Source organism: Meles meles, chromosome 13 (assembly GCF_922984935.1).
Source record: "Meles meles chromosome 13, mMelMel3.1 paternal haplotype, whole genome shotgun sequence".
Taxonomy (NCBI): domain Eukaryota; kingdom Metazoa; phylum Chordata; class Mammalia; order Carnivora; family Mustelidae; genus Meles; species Meles meles.
The window spans coordinates 49,980,819-50,000,042 of record NC_060078.1 but is presented as its reverse complement, the minus strand read 5'-3'; the positions used below and the strand labels follow the sequence as shown (position 1 = coordinate 50,000,042).

Here is a 19,224-nt window from a genome sequence, read left to right as displayed (position 1 = left end):
TGTATCCGAACCCCTGCACCTACAGCCCCCATCTGCACCTCCTGTGAGGGAGGGCAGGCCTGCGGGCATGTCTCTGGACTCTCCAGGCTCTAGGCAGACCTGAGGGAGGGAGGAAGGGCTGCAGGGGCCCTGTGGACGTTCCCTCTCCTTCCTCTGACTCACAAAGGCCGGCGAGGTCACCCTGGTCTGGGCTTGAGCTTCCTCAACTTTGGCTTGGTGTTCTGTTCGCCCCTGGGAGGGGTGGGGCAGGGACAGGCGGCCCAGCTGCAGGGGAGGAAGGTGGAAGTCAGGATGGGGGCAGTCAGGGTGTGGTGACCAGCGAGGGTTGGGAGCCAGGACAGGGCACAGCTGCAGGGTGTGAGGGAGGCAGTGCAGACACAGGATGGTCACCCGGGACAGAGTCAGGGCAGGGCCTGGGCAGGGGCTCAGGAAAGGCCCAGGCGGACCTTAGCCCAGAGACACAGTCATACTGGGACATCAGCACCAGGCCCGGGACCCACAGTGGCCTAGGGAGCAGGCTCCCAGGAATTCAGCCCACCAAGTGGACCAGAAGGCAAGGAGAACCTGGGGGCTTGGGTACAGAGCAAGAATGATGATCTAGATGGAGATGGGGAGGGGATGCATTTGCCTGCCATCGGTCAGTGCGTACACAAAGGCCCACAGGGATGAGGCTGAGGGTGGGCAGAGGTGGAGAAGGGGAAAACACTAGTGGTGAGGGAAAAGCACTGAAGTGGCACTGTGGGGGGGCAGGAGGGAGGGCTGAAGGGAAAGCCTGGGTGGGTGGCAGGCTGGGGGCGCCAGGGAGGGTGAGCCCAGCTACAGGGGTGAATGAATGGAATGGGGCCTCATGGCATCAGTTGTGCCCTCCCCCATCCGGGACTTCCCCTGGATTAGAGGCTCCTGCCCCCACTCTCCCTGGGCTCAGTCTCTGGCCACTTCTACCCAGGACCGTGGGGAGGGTGAGACCTTGGAGGCTCGCTCGGAGGGCAGGGGCTGGGCAGGTAAGATCCACCCTCTGAGCTCTCTTGATGACAGCCCATCCTGGAGACATTTCTTCCACTCACTAGTCCCCTGCACTGTGCTCTGGACCAGCTGAGGGAAAGGCAGGTGCTGCAACCTGGGCCATGTGGGTAGACAGTCTGGATGTGTGGTCTTCCTAGCGATCCCCCTGGGCTCCATGGGGTGCTGTCCACTCCTCAAGAACAGCCCCCCAACCACCAGGTCCAGTGCAGCCTTGACCCTCTGTCCCCGGGGCCATGCCACGGAACCTGCCCCTTCCCTAAGCATGTCCACCTCCCTGGGTCTGGACTCCCTGGCCAGAGGGCCAACCAGAAGGACCATGGTGTGGGTGGGTCCCAGGCTCTCTGACACTACTCGTGGAGCTGTGGCCCAGAGTGGCTTCTGTGGCTGCCCTGCCCAGGAGCCCCCATTCACCATCCCGGAGCACCTCTCTCTCCCCCACCCTCCAGGGACTATACAAATTCTGTCCACTCTGTTCCCCTACAGAAGCTTCAGAAACCATACAAACACATTCCAGTTCCAGCAAATCCCATGGTAAGGACACGAATTTGACTTATTTAATGACTAAACGTTTTTCCCTCTATTTCTACAGGAGGGAAGAAGGAGGGGGAAGAAAGCCCCAGGCCACACACTTGCTCCTGGAGACCGCGCCTTGGGTTTTGCAGGATGAGCGGGCCTGGGACTGTGGGAACAGCCAGACTGGGTCTGAATCCCAGTGCTGAGACCTCCTGCTGTGTGACTTTGGTTGGCTTTCTCAGCTTCTCTGAGCCTATTTGTGCTCCTGTAGAACTGGAGAAAACTGCTATCTTCAGTGAAAAGATCTCATCTGAAAGGGCCCCCAGGTGTGATGCCCTTCCCTCCGGCCCCACCACTTCCCTTAGCCAAAGTCAGGGATCCTTTGTCAAATGATCCATTTAAAGAGGGGCTCCACCAGGTACAATCTCTCTCTAATGGCAGCAGCTCTTTGACCTGGATGTTGTTTGCCCCGGGCTGGGAGAGAGATGCCAGCAAGAGACGTCAGCACCCCAAGTGTCCTGGAAACCCTTCCAAACTCCCAAGTTCCTGAATGCCAATTACGGGAAGTCTGATTCATCTGCGCGCTGAGTAACTGGGTCCAGTGACTCCCGGGTGATTGTCTGAGCTGAATGTGTGTGGGGGTGACAGGCAGGGCTGCCCCGGGAAATGAGCTCCCCCACGTCCTGGCCCTGGGCCAGCCACTAACCTCCCCTAGAGGGCTTTCGATAAAGACATGGCCCAGAGCCCCTGAGCCATCCCAAAAGCGCCATTGGCCTGGGCTGGGGGAGCTTTCCACTGTGACCGAGGCTGAGTCAGCTGAATGCCACACAGCTCTCTAGAGACCGAAGCAAATACGATGAACAGAAAAGCTCCCGTTTTGTGTTGAAGGTCCCTGCACCGTACTGCCTTTGGTAATCAGTTACATACCCAGCATGGTGAGCATCTGGGGCCCAAGCGGACAGAACATTCTGGGATGACCCTGGTGGGTCAGCATCTGGGAGCAGGCTTGGCTCTCAGCAGGGTTCAGTGGGCTCAGAACCGCAGGCTGTGGCCTGGGAAGTTTTCAGAACCAAGAGGGGGCGTCTTCGTCTTGTCCAGGCCTGAACCCCTTGGGCTGAGCTGTTTGCTCTTAAGAAGTGGTTCTCAGGCTTTAGTGAGCATCGGAATCCCCTGGAGGGCTTTTCAAAACACACATTGCAGCCCCCCCCACCCACCCACCCACCAAGAGTGTGTATTCAGGAGGTCTAGGATAGGGCTGGAGAACCTGCATTTTTTTTAAAATATTTTATTTATTTGACAGAGAGAAATCACAACTAGGTAGAGAGGCAGGCAGAGAGAGAGGAGGAAGCAGGCTCCCTGCAGAGCAGAGAGCCCGATGTGGGGCTCGATCCCAGAACCCTGGGATCATGACCTGAGCCGAAGGCAGAGGCTTTAACCCACTGAGCCACCCAGGTGCCCCCGAGAACCTGCATTTCTAAAGACAGTTCAAGGGGATGTTGATGCTACTGGTCTTAGGATCCCACTTTGAGAACCAATGATCTAAAATTACAGCTGGGAGAGGGCCTGGAAAGCAGAAGCAAGAAAGCACTCTGAGCCTGGTGCCCCCCCAGGCCCAGCCAGAGGCAGCCTCAGGGTCAGCCAGAGCCCAGGCCGAGTGAGGCAGGGCTAGGAAGCAGGTGGCTCAAGATGAAGGCCACCCTAGGCTTGCTCATCCCTGCCCGGCACTGCCCCATACACCAGGGCCCGAGGAGGGGGATCCTAGGAGCTTCCAGAAACCTGATTCCTCTCAGTGTTTCTGCCCTGCCTCTGGGACCTTGTTCACTGCCTGCAGAATTCCTCAATGCTTCTACCAGGGAAGACTCCAGGCCTCACCTGAATAGAGCCCCTGTTACAGGGGACAGGCCTCCCAATGCCCACCACAGCGTTGAGGCAGCAGGCCAGGCGGCTGTCAGGGTGGCCACCTCTGTGGCCCCAGCATCACTGGGGAGGCAACTACTGCAGGTTCATTCATTCATTCGACCCACATCAGCTGGGGGCGTGGGGCAGGGAGCCCACCTGGGAGCACTGGCTCTGTAGGGAGGGGAGGCCGCCTAAACACTCCAACCCCTCAATCCATGCACGACCATACCTGCTGGCAGGGCAAAGAAGGGCTTTATGAGAGGATTCTTTTCTAGTGGGTTCTTCTGATCAGTGAAATTAGACAACTTCTACCTATGGTCCCTGATCCACCCCAGCATCAAGCCATCCGCAGGGGCCCTTATCAGACCCCAAAGGCAGGCACAGCAGCTCAGAGGCAGAGCTCAGAACCCCAAAAGTCAGCATGGATGCCTCAGGGCACTGAGCTAGGGTCTGGAGCCCAGGGACGCACAGGGCCGGCCCTTCCCGGCAGCTCTGCTCTCCCACATCTCGGCCTCGACAGGCGGCTGTGGCCCAGCTCCAGAGGCCCTTCTTCATCACCAGCTCTCCTCTGTACCCCGCATGGGGCCTGCCTCCCCAGTGCTCTGGGTGCAGCAGCTCCCCGAGCTGGGACCTCTGTCGTGTCATGAGGGCGCCACTTGTCTGACGTTCTCAAATGTTCTCAACCCTGCCAAAGCTCCTCCTCAGCTGCAACAGATCTGCACCTTTCAGGGCCTTCAGCTTCCCCTCTGAGCCTCTCTCCTGATGTGGAGATGGCTCCCATCGATGGAGGAGAAAGGACGAGATGGCTAGGATGCACGTCTCCCCATGATCCAGGGAGACTCACCCTCACACCCTCTTCACCAGCCTCCCAAATATGCGGGCATCTCTGCTACACTCAGATCTAGCCATCTGGGGGGAAAACGTCACCTGCTGGAAGGTCGTCCCTCACCATACCAGGACAGATGAGAAAACCAGGTCGGGCCGACCACCCGCATGGGCTGTGACGTCACAAGCAGGAAGCAGCCAGCCGCAGTGCCCACCGCAGGAACGAAGCAAACTCAGACCTACCAGACAGAGCAACACTAGCGTAAATACAGGGTTGTGCCTGAGCACCATGGCACAAGCAACTTGATGAGAAAGGGTGTGGTGGGCCGGGGCTGCTGAGTTATGGAGACAGGCACAGATTGCAAAATCAGGAGGAGCCATGTGTTGGCAAAGGAAAGAATTTAGCACATACCCTGCCTTTTTTACTGAAATCGTTTTGGGGTAACAAAACAGCCCTGGTTGATGAGAAAACGTTCCTTATAGACTAATCCTACAAATGCACTGGGAAGGAACAATTAGGAAGGTGCTGCCTTACAGCCCTTGACGGGATACTTGACTCAGACCATGGCTGTCAAGAGTTGAGACCGCCAGAAGGATGGAACGGATGCAGGGGGATGCGGGCCCATCACCCCCACGTTCTCGCCCACTGCCACCAGATCTGCCGTGGCAGACTCCTGCAGTGTCCGGGCCAGCGCCACGAAGCATTCTTGCCAAATAACGTGGAGCCCCGTAAAACGAAGTTGTTTGAGCTGAGCTCCGGTTTGGAGAGAATACTAGGAGCGGGGGAGCTCGTGAAATGACACCGCAAGGAAGCAAACAGACAAGTCTCAAAAATAGGACATTCTAGAGACACAGACTCACCACAGTTCTGCAGCAAGCCGATGGCTTAAAGAAAGGGGACCGAGGAAGGAAGGACTGCTTCACATCACAGAGGCTTGTGACAAATTAAAGCCACATGCCACACGTGGATTCAATTCGGTTACTAATTTTGCAAGTCAACCGGAGAAGAGCATTTTTAAGACAATTAAGGAAAAGCTGAAGATGTGCTGGGCGTCGGATGACAGCAAGGAATTGCTATTAATTCTGCTAAGTGTGATAATGACCACATGGCTCTGTTTGCAGATGACCTTGCTGGAGAGATCCATGCTGGAGTACATAGGGGCGAATTACAGAGGTCAGGGGTTTGATTTAAATACTTCAGCCCAAAAGAAAAAGGATAAGAGAAAAAGAAGAGAAAGAAGGAGAGAGGGAGAGAGGGAGGGAGGAAGGTAGGGAAAGAAGGACAGAAGGAGGAAAAATGAGTAAGTGAAGCAAGCTGGTGAGAGCTGACTCTGGGCAATGAGAACATGAGGTTCATTACTCGATTCTCTTTACCTTTCCATGTGTTTGCAAATTTCATGGTAACAGTTACACCTAAAACATGGTATCAGTACATGAATATACAGTCAGAGCAATGAAGCAAACAAACAAGAAAGGCTTGAAATAACCCCAAACACATAGAGCAGCTTAGTATATGAGTAAAGGTGATATTTCAAGTCAGTGAAGAAAAGGTCATTGTTTAATAAGTGATGTTGGGCAAATGGGTGGCCATCTGGAAAAAAATAAGATTGGAGTCCTACCAGATAAATCAAATATTCCCATTTGAAAAACAAAAACATAAGCCTATGAGAGGAACACATGGGAACATTTCTTTGTAGTTCCATGGTACAGAAGTTTTTCTGTTAGTTTGAATTTCATGAAATTACAGATGGGCAACCATTTTTGACCGAGAGGAACAGGAGTTTCACAAGGTTTAAACACAATAGGTATGCTACTGACTACATACATTTTTTAGATTCTGCATGGTGAAAAATCATAACAAAACAAAAATACAATAAATTGAGGGAAAGATTTGCAACTCATGCTCCAAGAGTCAGTTTCCTTAATATATAGAAAGCATCTATGAATCAATAAGAAAAATACCATCAGCCCAGCAGAAATACAAAGCAAAGGAAAGAATTTAGCACATACCCTGCCTTTTTTTTACTGAAATCGTTTTGGGGTAACAAAACAGCCCTGTTAATAATTCAGACACCAGTTCCCCAGAGAGAATGCAGGTAAGTCTTGTACATATGAGAATCTGCTCAAATCTCACTCATAGAGAGACACGAACATCACAAGAAGATATCATTTTTCACCTATTAGATTGGCAAAGATAAGGGGATGGAGAAACAGGTGTTTATATCCATCATCTACGGGAAGATAACTTACTGTAGCTGAGGACAGCTTAGCCAGAGCTCTTAAAATTACAAACGCACCTCCTTTTCATTTGTAGGGATTTATCCTACAAATGCGCTCACTCTTGGAGGAAAAGGATGCCTGCTACAGTAACTGCCTATGAAAGGAGAGGGGACACCATCTGAATGGCTACTCTTCAGGGCCTGGATGAAGGAGCTACCAGGCATCCATGGGCGGAAGACCACGAAGATACTAAAAACAGCAATGCGGGCCTCCTGGGTGGCTCAGTTGGTTCGGTGTCAGCCTTCAGCTCAGGACATGATCTCCAGGTCCTGAGATCAAGCCCCACATGGGGACTCCCTCTCTACCTGCCCACCCCCCCTGCCCTGCTCATTTTCTCTCACTCTTTCTCTCTTTCAAATAAATAAAAAATCTTTAAAAAATACAAACAAACTAAAAATAGCAGCCCCACTCCATGTACACTGAGATGGGGCTCCAGAACATGAACCAAGGGAAGGAAAATGAAGCCCGGGGTCTGGCCACATGCACAACAAGGACCAATGTGCTCTGCGTGTGGCAGGGGAGCAGAGATGTCGGGAGGAGATCTAAACCAGATAACAGCTAGGTCTCTGCCTTCACAAGCTGGCAGGGATGAGAGGAGACATGCTGCACATGGACTTTTTACTTGTTGCATACATAGTGAAATAAATACAATATGCCAAACTTTAGAAACTGGGGCGGGGGAAGGGCAGCCCTATAAGGAGGCTGGGCAGGAATCCCAGGGAGGAAGAGTGGAGGAGGAGGAAAAGCAGAGTGGGGAGAAAGAAGGTGATGTACTGCGGGTCGGGGACCCAGGGTGACCTTTCCAGAATCTCCATCCCCATGGCCGTTCACAGGCCATGTCTCTCTCAGGTCCCCAGAGCATCTGAAATTCGATGTGACTACATCCCCCAAACAGGCTCCCTCACTAGCTCTCTCCTGGGGGAAGCTCAGGGCTGAGGACACAGCTGGTGTGGCGGGTCAGTCGCCCCTCTGCTGGAACCATCTGCATGGGCACATGGCTAAGCAGCAGAGCCGGCATGAGACCCCAGAAAAGCCACAAGGCCATGGCTCACCCCAGAGTAACATGTCCTCAGTGGCCCCCTAGTCACTGCCTGCCACGGATTGTGTCCCCTGGCTCTCTTGGCTTCCTGGACATGGTGACACATGTCCACCTTGGGGCCTGGGACCACCTGTTCCCTCTGCCAGGAGCTCCCTGCCCCCAGATGTCCAAGGGGCTCAAATTCTACCTTCCAGGGAGGCTGCCATAACTACTCTATTCTAAACAGAAGCCCCTGGCTCTCCCTCCCTCTTCCCCCAACCACCTTCTAATTACCTGTCCTGCTCATTCCCTACCTACTTCGGAATTTTGTCTGCACTCCCAGAACCCGGACCGGCCCAGGCACACTGCTTCTCTGCACACACTCGGTGAAGGGGACGATGATCGGACGTCTCCCAACATTCTTTTGGTTTTTCACTAGCTTTTCCCAAGTCCCTCTCAGATGAGAGGTGAAGGGCAGAAGCATCTCGGAGCATGGGTTTCACATGGCCCCAGAGGTTACAGTGGTCACATGAGGTGGTGAGGAGGGACAGGCCGGGGTTATCCAGCCTTGAGCAGGGTTTTTAGCGCCTTGGAGTCTTTTTTTATTATTATTTTATTTTTAAATTTAATTATTTTGTAATTTAATCATTTGAGAGAGCACAACCGGGGCAGGGGAGGCAGAGGGAGAAGCAGACTCCCCACTGAGCTGGGAGGCTGACATGGGGGGGCTCGATCCCAGGACCTGAAGATCATGACCTGATCCAAAGGCAGACACTTACCCATCTGACCCACCCAGGTGCCCCAGCCCCTTGGAATCTTGCTGCTACACGCATGATGATTTCCACACTCTCCTTGGGCCGGCTTGTGTCTAATCGCCCCTCCACATCCACCTCACCTCCTGGTACCTGGGCCCCACCACTCCTCCCAGCCTCAGTCTCCCCCTCTGGCCTATTTGGCCCGCGGACCCATCAAGCACCAGTGTCCTATGAAGCGATGTTCTTCTGCCAAGCCCAGGGCCCCCTTCCCTTGTCCTGGCTGTGAGTGCATAGAGCACTGGGCAATGGCAAGTTCCCAAGGCCAGGCACCCTCTCCATTCTAAAGCAGGCCTGAGACACACACGTTATCATTCTCCAAGGCCAGTCATAGTGTCTGTCGCTTTAGGCTGTGTTTATCATTTTTATCCAGGCAAGAAAATGTCTGTTTGCCACTGGGATTCCTCTTCACTGGGTTCCCTTGGGGAACTCGGGGGACTTGCTCTGGCCATCCCCGCAGGTCCAGGGAATGGTGTGCCCCCTCCCACTGTCCAGGGCCTGGCAAACTGGACAGTCAGCACTTCTGGCCAGGGCACAGGGCCGCGGCCTGGTGAGGGTGACAGGAGAGGTCCAGGACATGAGGGCCTCCAACATCAGAGCTCTAGAGGTTCAGGGGTTCCCTGTGGGAGAACATTTACATCCCTAAGCAAAGCCGTGTGCATCACCGGTAAGCTCAGAGCAGCTGGGCGCGAGGTGGACAGGCGGGCATACACACATGGAAGCAATCTCAGAGCGGCCTGCCTGTCCCTGGGCTACTGAGGAACCCGGGGCTCTGGAAACCCGGCCCCAGTCAACCCCTCATGGAAAGATGGGTTAACTGAGGTGCAAGCAGCTTAATTCGACTCAGCATCACCTAGTAGGTGGGTATGGGGTGTTTAACTCTGCTGCACAGGGTGTCTCCTGGGCCAGGCCCATGGCCCGTCCTTGTGTCAACCACACCCACACTGGCCCTCACTGCCTTCTCGCTCAGCCTCTCCACACTTCTCCCCGGTCAGTCCCAGGCACCCCCACCCCTGAATTGGGCTACAAGTAGCCTAAGAGGGCTCGTGGGCCCTCCTACTGTAGGTCATGTGTGAGTGGGGACCCCAGGGAGCCGACCAGCCCCAGGCAGGACAGCTGGGAGCAGGCAGGAAGACAGTGGCTGGGGCTGGGATGTAGACCCCACATCCCCAGGCCAGGGGTCCTTATCTCACACTATAAGGCCCAAGCCAATGTTCCCCTCTGGAGTCTGCTGGGCTATGGACAGCTCTCAGTCTCAGGTTCCCCCATCCCTGGCCTGCCCAGCCTCCTACCATCAAGCCCAAGGCTGACGATCATGTTGTCAGTCCTTGCCTGGACAAACAGACAGAGCCCCCTCCGCGCACATGCACAGCACTTAGTCCTGAGGCCCAGCAGTAAGCAGCACAGGCCAGAAGACTGGGGCAGGCAAAGGTACACCCCCAGGAAAATGAGACCTCACGGCAAGGTGGCCAGTGCCACGAGCAGGCCGCAGGACGCCTCGGGCAACAACACACTGGACCCATGGTTGCATCTCAAGTCCCCCAGGGACCGGCGGGGACAGTGGGAAAAGTAGGTGGCTTCTTGCCTGGGAGTGGTAACAGTGGCCCCCTCCCCGGGGTGGGCCTGAGGGGCCCAACCAGCTCTCTGGGGCCTCCTATCAGCCTGGGGCACCTGTCCCCCGGGGCTGCCAGCATGCAGCACACATTCTCATCCGGAGAAGCCTGGAGGGGCCAACAAACAGCTAACCAGTGCAGGGGGCCAGAGTCCAACTCCCTGGACCCGGTGCGGTCTGCACCCTGGAGTTCCCGTTGAGGGTTAGGATAAGGCGAGACTCTGCCCAGAATAGCACCTGTGCCCGGCCTCCTCCCCTTCCTACCCTGCTCATTCTCCCCGCTGAGAGGTGTCTCTCAAGAGCATACCCTCTACTCACCTCACACCCAAATCCCTGTCTCAGGCTCTACATCCAGGGAAGCTGAGCTAAGCCAGGCCCTTCGGAGGTTTGTGTGACACGCGAGCATGCAGGCAAAGCATGGGCACCCAGGACACACTCAGAAGCTGGTCACTGCTGTTGCCAGGCCCAGGCCCTCTACAGCCCAGATGAAGGGCAACCCTAATGGCCCCAGAAGGTGGCAATGCCATGTGCAGGGAGCCCTGCCCAAGCTGAGGCCTGAGGTGTGTGCGGTCAGAGAAGCGTGAGATGGTCACAATCAAAGGCAGGAAAGGGGACGAGGGCCAGCTCCGGGCCTCGATACCAGGAGAGGTAGCCAGAAGCGCACAGGAAAGTGAAAAGAGGTACCAAGGCAGCACATTACACACTCTCCAAAGTTCTCCCTGGCACAGAGGAGAGACCTGGGTTCAAACTCTGCCTCTGCCCTTCTCTCCAGATAGGAAGCTCATCACCAAAATGGGTTATAATGATGCCAGCATTAAAAAAAAATATTTAGGACATTAAATTAAGTCACTTATTAGTGAAACACAGCAGAGCCCTGGGGATAGAGAGCTGCCCAAGGATCCCTTCCTGGTGCTTGCATGTGAATGCAGGTACACACACACACACGTGTGCACGTGCGTGCACGCGCACACAGAGCCCACACACAGGCCCCACGGGCCACAGTCTGAGCACAGACAGACGTTCCAAGGGCTCTGGCCTCCACCACACTGCCGGCTGTTCTCTCCTCCCTGCACTTAGACCGGGGCCGTTGCTGGCACCCAGACTTCCTTCTCATCTCCTCACAGCACTGCAGTCACCTCACAAGACAACAGCTCTTCAAAAATCTCAGCCCAGCTGTAGACATGCCTGCCAGCGCCCCCTCTCTGGTTGTGACAGGCTGTGACCTGGAGCTATAGCCCAAGGCCACTTCGGCAAGACTGCGTGGTTTAACTGCCCCCCCCAGCCCCCTCATCTCTGCAGACTCACAGGCAGAGCAGCTCCCCTGGCCCCAGGCTGGCCTGACCACAGGGAGAAGCTGGGAGACTCCACACCTCCCCCAGGACCCCTGCAGTCCGTGGGAGATCCAGCCTCCAGCTCCCTGCCTCCAGTCCCTCTCCAAGGCGCCACTTGCCAGCCTCTGTCCCACCTCCGGGGCCGAGGAGGAGGCACCTGTGCGTGGATTTCTCAAAGACCAAGGGCTCTCCAGACAGGGTCGGCTGGTGACGGCAAACGACCCATTTGCAGGGCCACTGCGGCCACGTCCCACAAGTATCCCTCTTTCTATTTTTATCACTTAATTCCATTATCATCTAATTTCTAGTATTATCTCTTCTTTGATCCACTGCATATTTACACGTGTGTTTTAAATTTTCCAAATATTAGACTTATGTTTCGTTATTAATTTCTATCATTATTGCATTGTAGGTAGAAAATGTGGTCGGAATCACAGTGTTTTTTTTGCTCTTCCTTGAGGTGTTTATATGGCCGGTTTGCCGATAGCTGACCTCGTGGTTCAGCTAGTACCCCTGAGCATGCCAGCCTCGGCATCGCTGGGGGCGTGGTCCAGGTGGTGACGCGAGCCGTGTGGGTGGCTCCCCTCCAGGCCCCGCCCCATACCCCCCCCAACCTCCGCGGGCACACACATTCTGGGAAGTGATCTGGCCGCCCTAGCCTTTCCCAGAGCAACAGCTTGGACTCTGGCCAACCCTGCTCACTGTCAGACCACCCTCCCAAATCGTTGAGAAACCTCACTTGCTAACCCAGCAGTGGGGGACCCAGGGACCAGATGCTCCCAGGGTCACCCACTCCAGGGTTCACTCACAGGAACACTCACAGACGTGCTCACCTTGATGGAGGTCAGCTGGGCTCCCAGGCCAGAGGGAGGGAGGGGTTGCAGGATTTGGGAGACCCCTTCATGGGGTGGTATCCAGCAGGAAGGGCCCTGGCCTTCTATGGGCAAGGTGGAAATGAGGTGGGCTCTCCCAAGGGCAGCCCTGGCCTCATTGGCCCAGGAGGGCCCACCCACTACTAATACCAACAACAATAAAATGAATAATTGACAGCCTCCTGAGTGGTCTGATTGATTAACTCATGAAAGCTGCGGAGGCTCCCCCTAGGAACTCCATAATCTTCTTCTGTGTGTGCTTCCAACCCCATCCAACTCTAACCACCACTCCCCTCCGAGCTGTTTCCCGGGCCAGCCTCCCCACTGCATCCCTCTCCCTCAGGTCTGAGGGCAGAGAAATGGGTCCCAGCAAGCTGGACCAACGCCCCCCACCCTAGTCACCACAGCCAGGGCTGCAAAGCTCCAGGCTCCCACCCAGCGCTGCGTGTTGTTACCTCATGTGATCAAGACCATTGCCTCAGAGGAGGAAGGGAACCCGAATGTTCATAGTTCACAGCTGGAAGGGGCTTGGACACAGAACCCGTCTTCAGGAAATCCTAGGCAGGAGTTTGGGCCTCCAAGCCTAGGTTTCTATGGCAACAAAACCGGGTTCCTCACCCCAGGAAGTGCCTGGGCTGGGGCTGGACCCATCGCCCCATGTCCCAAGTCAGAAGCCTCCCTGGGTCTGCCCCCAGTGACCCAGCTGTGGCTGGGATTCAGGCCACACCCAGATGGAATCCAGAGACTTCATGACATTCACATGGGAAGGGTCTGAGTAGCAGAGGCCCAGAGAGCGCTGCAGGCTAAGAAGGTCCGGGGGGGTCCGTGCTGTTCAGGCAGCCGTGGGGGTGGGGAAACCCACTCAGCTAATAAACCCATCAGAACGGGCACACCCTCTCCCAGCCCCCTCAGCTTCTGGGTGAGCCAGCCTCCTCCACCAAAGCTACTCTTTGTTAACAGTGTTGCCATGGCAACCAGATCCAGGGAGAACTCTCTCTTCAAGGTAGAGTCTGAGGGTGACACTTGAAGAAACGGAAGTGGTGGTGACAACAGGCAGGGGCCTGGCCCTCCAGCCCTACCCCCACTACTCCTTCCTGAACTAGCCCAGCTCCCCAGAGACTGCCCCTTGCCGGTCCCAGAGCTTTGGGTCTGCTCCCCTCTCCTCTGCCTGCTGGGGGGACAGCAACATGGGAAAGACCAGGCGCCCCAGCGCATGATCTCACGGAGATCTGTGAGTCTCTGCCCCATCACACACAGACGTTACCGCTTCCACACATGTTCCAGGACGGCTTGCTGAGTCCACCAGCCCAGCTACCGTCTGGAGCTGAGGAGGCAACAGGCCAAGTGTACGCTTGACTCCAAGAGATCTCAGATGATTACACAGGGGCAACGTGCTGCAGAGGCCTGGGGCACCACCCAGGAAGGCTGGGGGCCAACTAGCTCGGGACAGGGAGTCCTGCATGGGAACAGAAGGTTCGGAGAGTTTTGACAAGGAGAAGGTTAGAAAGGTCACCTGGGTGTGATATAGGGAAGGAACTGCATGGGAAGGAGGCTGCGGCAGGTGTCTGGGGTAGAGGGGGCAGCCCGACCCGTGGAGGTAGCAATAGGCAGGGGAAGGGGGTGGAAGAGAGGTCTGGGGTGAGGGGTTGAACACTCAGTCGATGTGAGGACAGACCTGGAGAGGCAAGAGGGAGGCCCTGGCCATCCCGACTACTTGGACGGGGAGCTGGGGCAGGTCAGATTCAGAGGCACAATGACAGCAGACAGGCTCCCCATGGTCATCTGAGTGGCATCCAGCAGGCTTGGGCTGGACCACTGACAGAGCCCAGAGGACAGGCTGCACTGACAGGAGTTAGAATGGGATCAGCAGGAGAGGGACCAGGAGCCACGGCTGGGGAGGAAAGGGTATAGGTCCAGGTCCTGAGGAACAGGAAGAGCAAGTGGCCCAAGGAGAGGCGGGCAACCTGCAGAGAGGTCTATAGGGTGGCCAGAGGACACGGAGGCCCAGGGGTGGGCCTGCAGAGCCCAGGGGACGAGTGCCTGGGAGCAGGCACCATGAACACCGGGAAGGCCATCGATGTCCACAAGCACCTGAAGACAATTTCGCAGGAGTGAATAGGGCGCACCAGATTGGAGTGGGCTGGGAGCGAGTGGGAAGTGAGGATGTGGAGTGAACCAGCAAGGAACATGGCTTCAGAGTCAGCCTACTTGCAGAGGAGGAGAGAAGGGGGAAAATAGCGGGGTGGAGGGGGGTACAGCAGACAGCAGTTTGTTGTATTTAAGCTGAAGAAGCTTTAGGAAAGGAAGGGCACCTGGGTGGCTCCGTCAGCTGAGCCGCTGAGCGTCAGACTCCTGTTCTGGGCTCAGGTCATGATCTCAGGGTCTCGGGGTCATGGGACAGAGCTCCAGGTAGGGCTCCACACTCGGCGTGGAGTCTGCTCAAGATTCTCTCTCCCTCTCCCTCTGCCTTTCCCCTGCTTGTGTGCTCTCTCTCTCTCTCTCAATGAATAAATAAAATCTTTTTTTTTTAATTTTAAAAAGAAAATTGTATCAACTTTGAAGACATCACCTGTCAACAGCAACACCTCCCCTGTGAGGAAGTGACAGGAAAGCTGGACAATGGAATGAAGTGTCCCCTGAGTGCCTAATGTCTCGCCCGCAGGGCTGGCTCCCTGCCTCAGGGGGCCCACAGTGTGTGGACCATAGGCAAAATGGGGTGTTCTCCTCTAAAGAGTCAGGGACACTCGGCGAGGCCCAGTGCCAAGCCTCTCCTTGAGCTGATATTGGCCCCCAGCTCCCTGAACTCACCCTGCTGCTCAGAAGGGACATGGCAGGCTCTGAGCTCCCACCACCAACCACCACGCAGGGCAGCCCAAGCCCGCAGCCTGTCCGCCCAGACCCAGCACAGGTGCATGACCGTGATAGGGTGAGGGGCTCTTTTCTCTGTGCTACGTCCACATCCCACTCCCCCCCCCCCCACCTGCAGGACTCCCGAGACGCTTCCCCAGCAAATAAGTGAGGTGGGTAGAAGCTTCCCCAGACAGGATCATCGGGGGATGCCCTGAACCATATTCAAAGGCACCTACACGATTCTTCAGAAATGCTTCTGCAGAGGAGAGCGTTCGGACACCTGAGGCCAGGCTGCGGTGGCCCCTAGGGCAGGGTCAGTGGCAGGCAGCAGTCCTACCGCCCCCACCTTGGCAGGCATCGTGTGGTTCCTGACACGTTCACACTGTCAGCCAGACGCCTCTCCCAAGCCTCTCTGAAGTCTGTCCCAGGAGGTGAATCCCCAGAGTCCCCCATTCCCAGGGATGAGCCCTGCTCCTCTGTACCTCATCCTTGTCCCTCCCATGCTCCGGACAGGCCAGGACATAACGGGGCTATCAGGCTTTCCCTTCCACATTTCCTGCCATGCCACTCCAGGCTGCCATCGGCTGACCTTCCCAAACCCTGCTCCAGGGTTGTCAGATTGGGGCTGCCTGCTGTCCCCAGTCTGACGACATTCTGAAGGGATCCGTAGCCCACTCTGTGCCAGCCAGGCATCCCCTGTGTTCCTTCTCTGACACGTAAACACAGTCCCACAGCCCCAGGCTCTGTGCCCAGGAAGAGGTGAGAAGGACACATACTCTGGAGAAAGGGCAGAGCATCCTCCCCAGAGCCCTGCAGGCCACTTCGGCACCCTGAGATGATAGGCCTCCCTCCCTTCCACCCTGCTCCCTCCTCAGATCCTGCCTGGAAGACAGGTTGCTAAGTAAACACTCATCCGCAGGAGGGAGGTGGGCAAGCGAGGGCAAAGGAACCGAGAGGCAGCCTGGAATGGGTGGGAGTTACTGGAGGCAGATTTCGGCTCAACATTTGGAAGCTCTGAGAGAAAAACAGCCAGAGCAGACCAGGCCTGAAGCAGATGGCCTCAGGAGGGAAGGTGGGAGGGAAGAGCGGTCCCAGCGGGGGGCGCCTGGGCCTGTGGCTCTGCACCAGGAGCAGCGCCGCTAGCATCCCCTGGACAGGCCCCCATCTGCCTCCCCAGCCCTCTCTGCCACCAGGGCCCTGCCCCCAGCCCACCCTGCTGGGGAGGCCCAGGGCCCCTCTTCCACGGTAGGCTGATACAGACATGCGCATCCTGCACCCCCACTTCTGAGGACTGTGGTTGGATGCCCCAAGACCTGAGCCTCACTTGGCCTCATTGACAAATCTGGCTTCTGTGTAGCTCAAGAAGAGGGTTCTGTGGTTAAAAACCAGAAATCAACAAGAGCTATTCCAATACTGCCCAGGAGACAGGTGTACGCGGGGGCTCTAAGGCCATACCTGAGCATCCCCGCCCCCCCCACTAGTCTCCTCTGAAGGATCCAGAGGATGGACGAGTGGGTCTGTTCCTCCCCTGGTCAGCCTAAGGGGGCCCCTTGTGCCAGGACACCCTCCCCACTTGGCCAGACCCACAAGCCCCCCGCCTCACTCAGGACAGCGCAGATGCCAAACGCGGGGCACTGGTGTTTCTCCCCCACCCTCCTCCTCTGCCTGCAGTTGCTAAGTTACACCAAAAAACCCTCTGCTCTGTGTGAACTGTTCCATTTCCACAATTTGCCAGGTGGAAGGGAGCCATCAGGCTGGCAGTTCAAGGATGCCTCCCAGAGAAAAACAAACTTGCTGGCTGGCTTTCAGGCCCCTGTGGCATACCTGGGGCCACCTGCTTTGGGTGCTCCCAAATCCAGGAGCCATGTGTGAGAGTACACAGCTGTGCTGGGAGGCTGTCAGCATGTGGGTCTCCACTGCTCATTCCCTTCTCAGGGTCAAGGTCTGTGGGTTCCACTGCCATGCTTTACGCAGCCATGACCACCCAGAGGGGTGCGGGTCACTATGACCCGTGTCTCTAACAACAAATAAAAGCTAGAGGGACACAGAACCCATGCACGTGTCCGGAGCCAAGGTTTTCCCCTTGCTCCCGCTCTGGATGCCCCCCTCATATTCTGGGCCGGGGTCCTGAGTTTCCAATGCAAAGTGTCCCTGGATGTCAGGGCAGAAATATCCCTAAAAGTCACCAAAACCATTTACAGATGGGGAAGCTGAGTCCCTGAGAGGCCCCCAGCCTGCCCACAGCTCGGAAGTCAAGACCTGTGGGCTCCTAACTCCCTAGCTCCCTGCTCATAACAGAAGCTGCTGCTTTGCACTCTAGGCCTCCTACTTGGGAGGGAAGGCCTGGACCCAATCGAGGCTGCACTGGGCAAGACTGTGTCCAGAAGCAGGTGGAAGACCCCGGAGGGGCAGAGCAGAGCACTGCCTCTTTGAGGCTCCCCTGAATGCCAACCTATCTCCTGGGCTCCTAGAGCAGGTGGCCATCTGGGCCCTGCCCTGGCTCCAGAGGGTGGGAGAAGAACCACAGCAGTGGGGAGGGTAAACCAGATGGGGTTCACAGCTCCAAGCAGGGAACCAGGGTGCCCAGCCACCACCACATCTCAGCCCCCAGGTGGCTCCCAAGAGGCAGGAAGCCTCCCTGTAAATATCCACCAGCTCCTGCGCTCAGAAGCAGCTAGAGATGCAGGGGGCAAGGGCCTGCTGCCTGTCCTCCCCAGACAGCAGGAGCCCCCTCCCCCCTCACACGCGCGCAGCCCAGAACGAGCTGCACCGGCGAGACATGGGGCAAAGAGAGCACGGTCCTTGAAATGACCCTTACCCACAGTGCAGAGAGGGGCATCTCACCCCGGTCGTCTCCCTTCAAATGCTGAGCTCACGCCCCACTTCTTCGCCACACAGCAAGGGCGTGAGATGCCACCGCGGGGCCCAGAATGCAGAGAAGCAAATGGAAACTTCCAACTGCGCAGCCCCGAGCTCCTCAGATTTCCCAGCCCCCTCCCCCACGCCAGGCCCGGGGCAGCGGACCTGCCAGCCGGTGCCCACGCCCGCCCGCCGAGGGCACTCCCGCCACGCCCAGGCAGAGATCGCCTGCTGCCCCGTGGGCGCTGGGGATCTGGGGTCCTGACGCTGTCCAGCCCCGGGTGGAGTTCTCGGCAACTCCGCGCTGGGCTCCCGCACGCCCTCCTGCACGCGCGTCCCACGGCCAGTGCCGGGAGCGGATGCCCCGGCCCCGCGACGGTCACGCCGGGCGGGACCCAGGACCCGCGTATGCCCCGCCCGCGCTGGCGACCGGAGGGGACGGCCCGCGGGAGAGAGGGAGGGACCGAGGGACTGAGGATCGGCGCCCGCTACCTACCTCGGTCCGGGCCGGCGTAGCTCCCGCGCAGCCCTCGCGCCGCAATCGGGCCCCGAGCAGCGCGCGGCCCGCGCCGGCGGCGGCTCATGCTCGGCGCCCGGGCCCGCGGCACCCGCCCACCCGCGGCCGCCCCCGCGCTGCGCCAGCTGCGGGCAGAGCGGCTCCCTCCGCAGCCGGCGCCGGGGAGCGCGAGCGAGCGAGCGCGGAGCGAGCACGGAGCGGGCACGGAGCGGGCACGGAGCGGGCACGGAACGGGCACGGAGCGGGCGGGCGCGAGAGCGCGGGGAGCGGGCGAGCGCGGGGCGAGGGTGCGGGGCGGGCGCAGGCAGAGGGCGGGCGCGGGGCGGGCGCGTGGAGACGGAAAGTGCAGGACGAGGGTGGAAGGAGAGGTAAAGAGCGTGGCCAGGGCGCAGGGCGCAGGGCGCAGGACGGGATGCGGGTAGGAGGCATAGAGAGAGTGCAGGGAGAAAGCGAGCCAGCCTTCATTTAAAAAAGGATAATTCAATAAACCACCCCAAAGGTGATGTGGCCACCTCATGTGAAAGAACTTTTGGGGACTCCCTAGAGCTGCCCAAATGTTGGCTTCTGAAACCGCTCCCGTGGACAACTCCTGGTCCCTTCGATTATTCCCTTTAACCATCACAACCGCCCTATAGGGTTTGTGTTGGTTTTGTTCCCATTGCACAGATGAGTAAACTGATGGTAGGGAAATGAAATGACCCCGCAGGATCAGGCAAGCAAATCAAGATTCAAAAACCATCCTGAGTCCCCATTCAAAATGGGGATGATTCAAAAACCATCCATAGTCCCCATTTCTCCAAAACCATCATGAGG

General features: G+C 57.2%; 1 protein-coding gene across 1 annotated transcript in view; it reads right to left on the bottom strand.

Annotated features, from left to right (window-relative positions):
* RASGEF1A (RasGEF domain family member 1A) overlaps positions 1–18,484 on the bottom strand; it is an 85,220-nt gene extending 66,736 nt beyond the window's left edge. The window contains exon 1 of the mRNA XM_046027369.1: positions 18,391–18,484. The gene's annotated coding sequence lies outside the window, so the exon portion shown is untranslated. The remainder of the gene's footprint in view (positions 1–18,390) is intronic.
* Between the last annotated feature and the right edge of the window lie 740 nt (positions 18,485–19,224).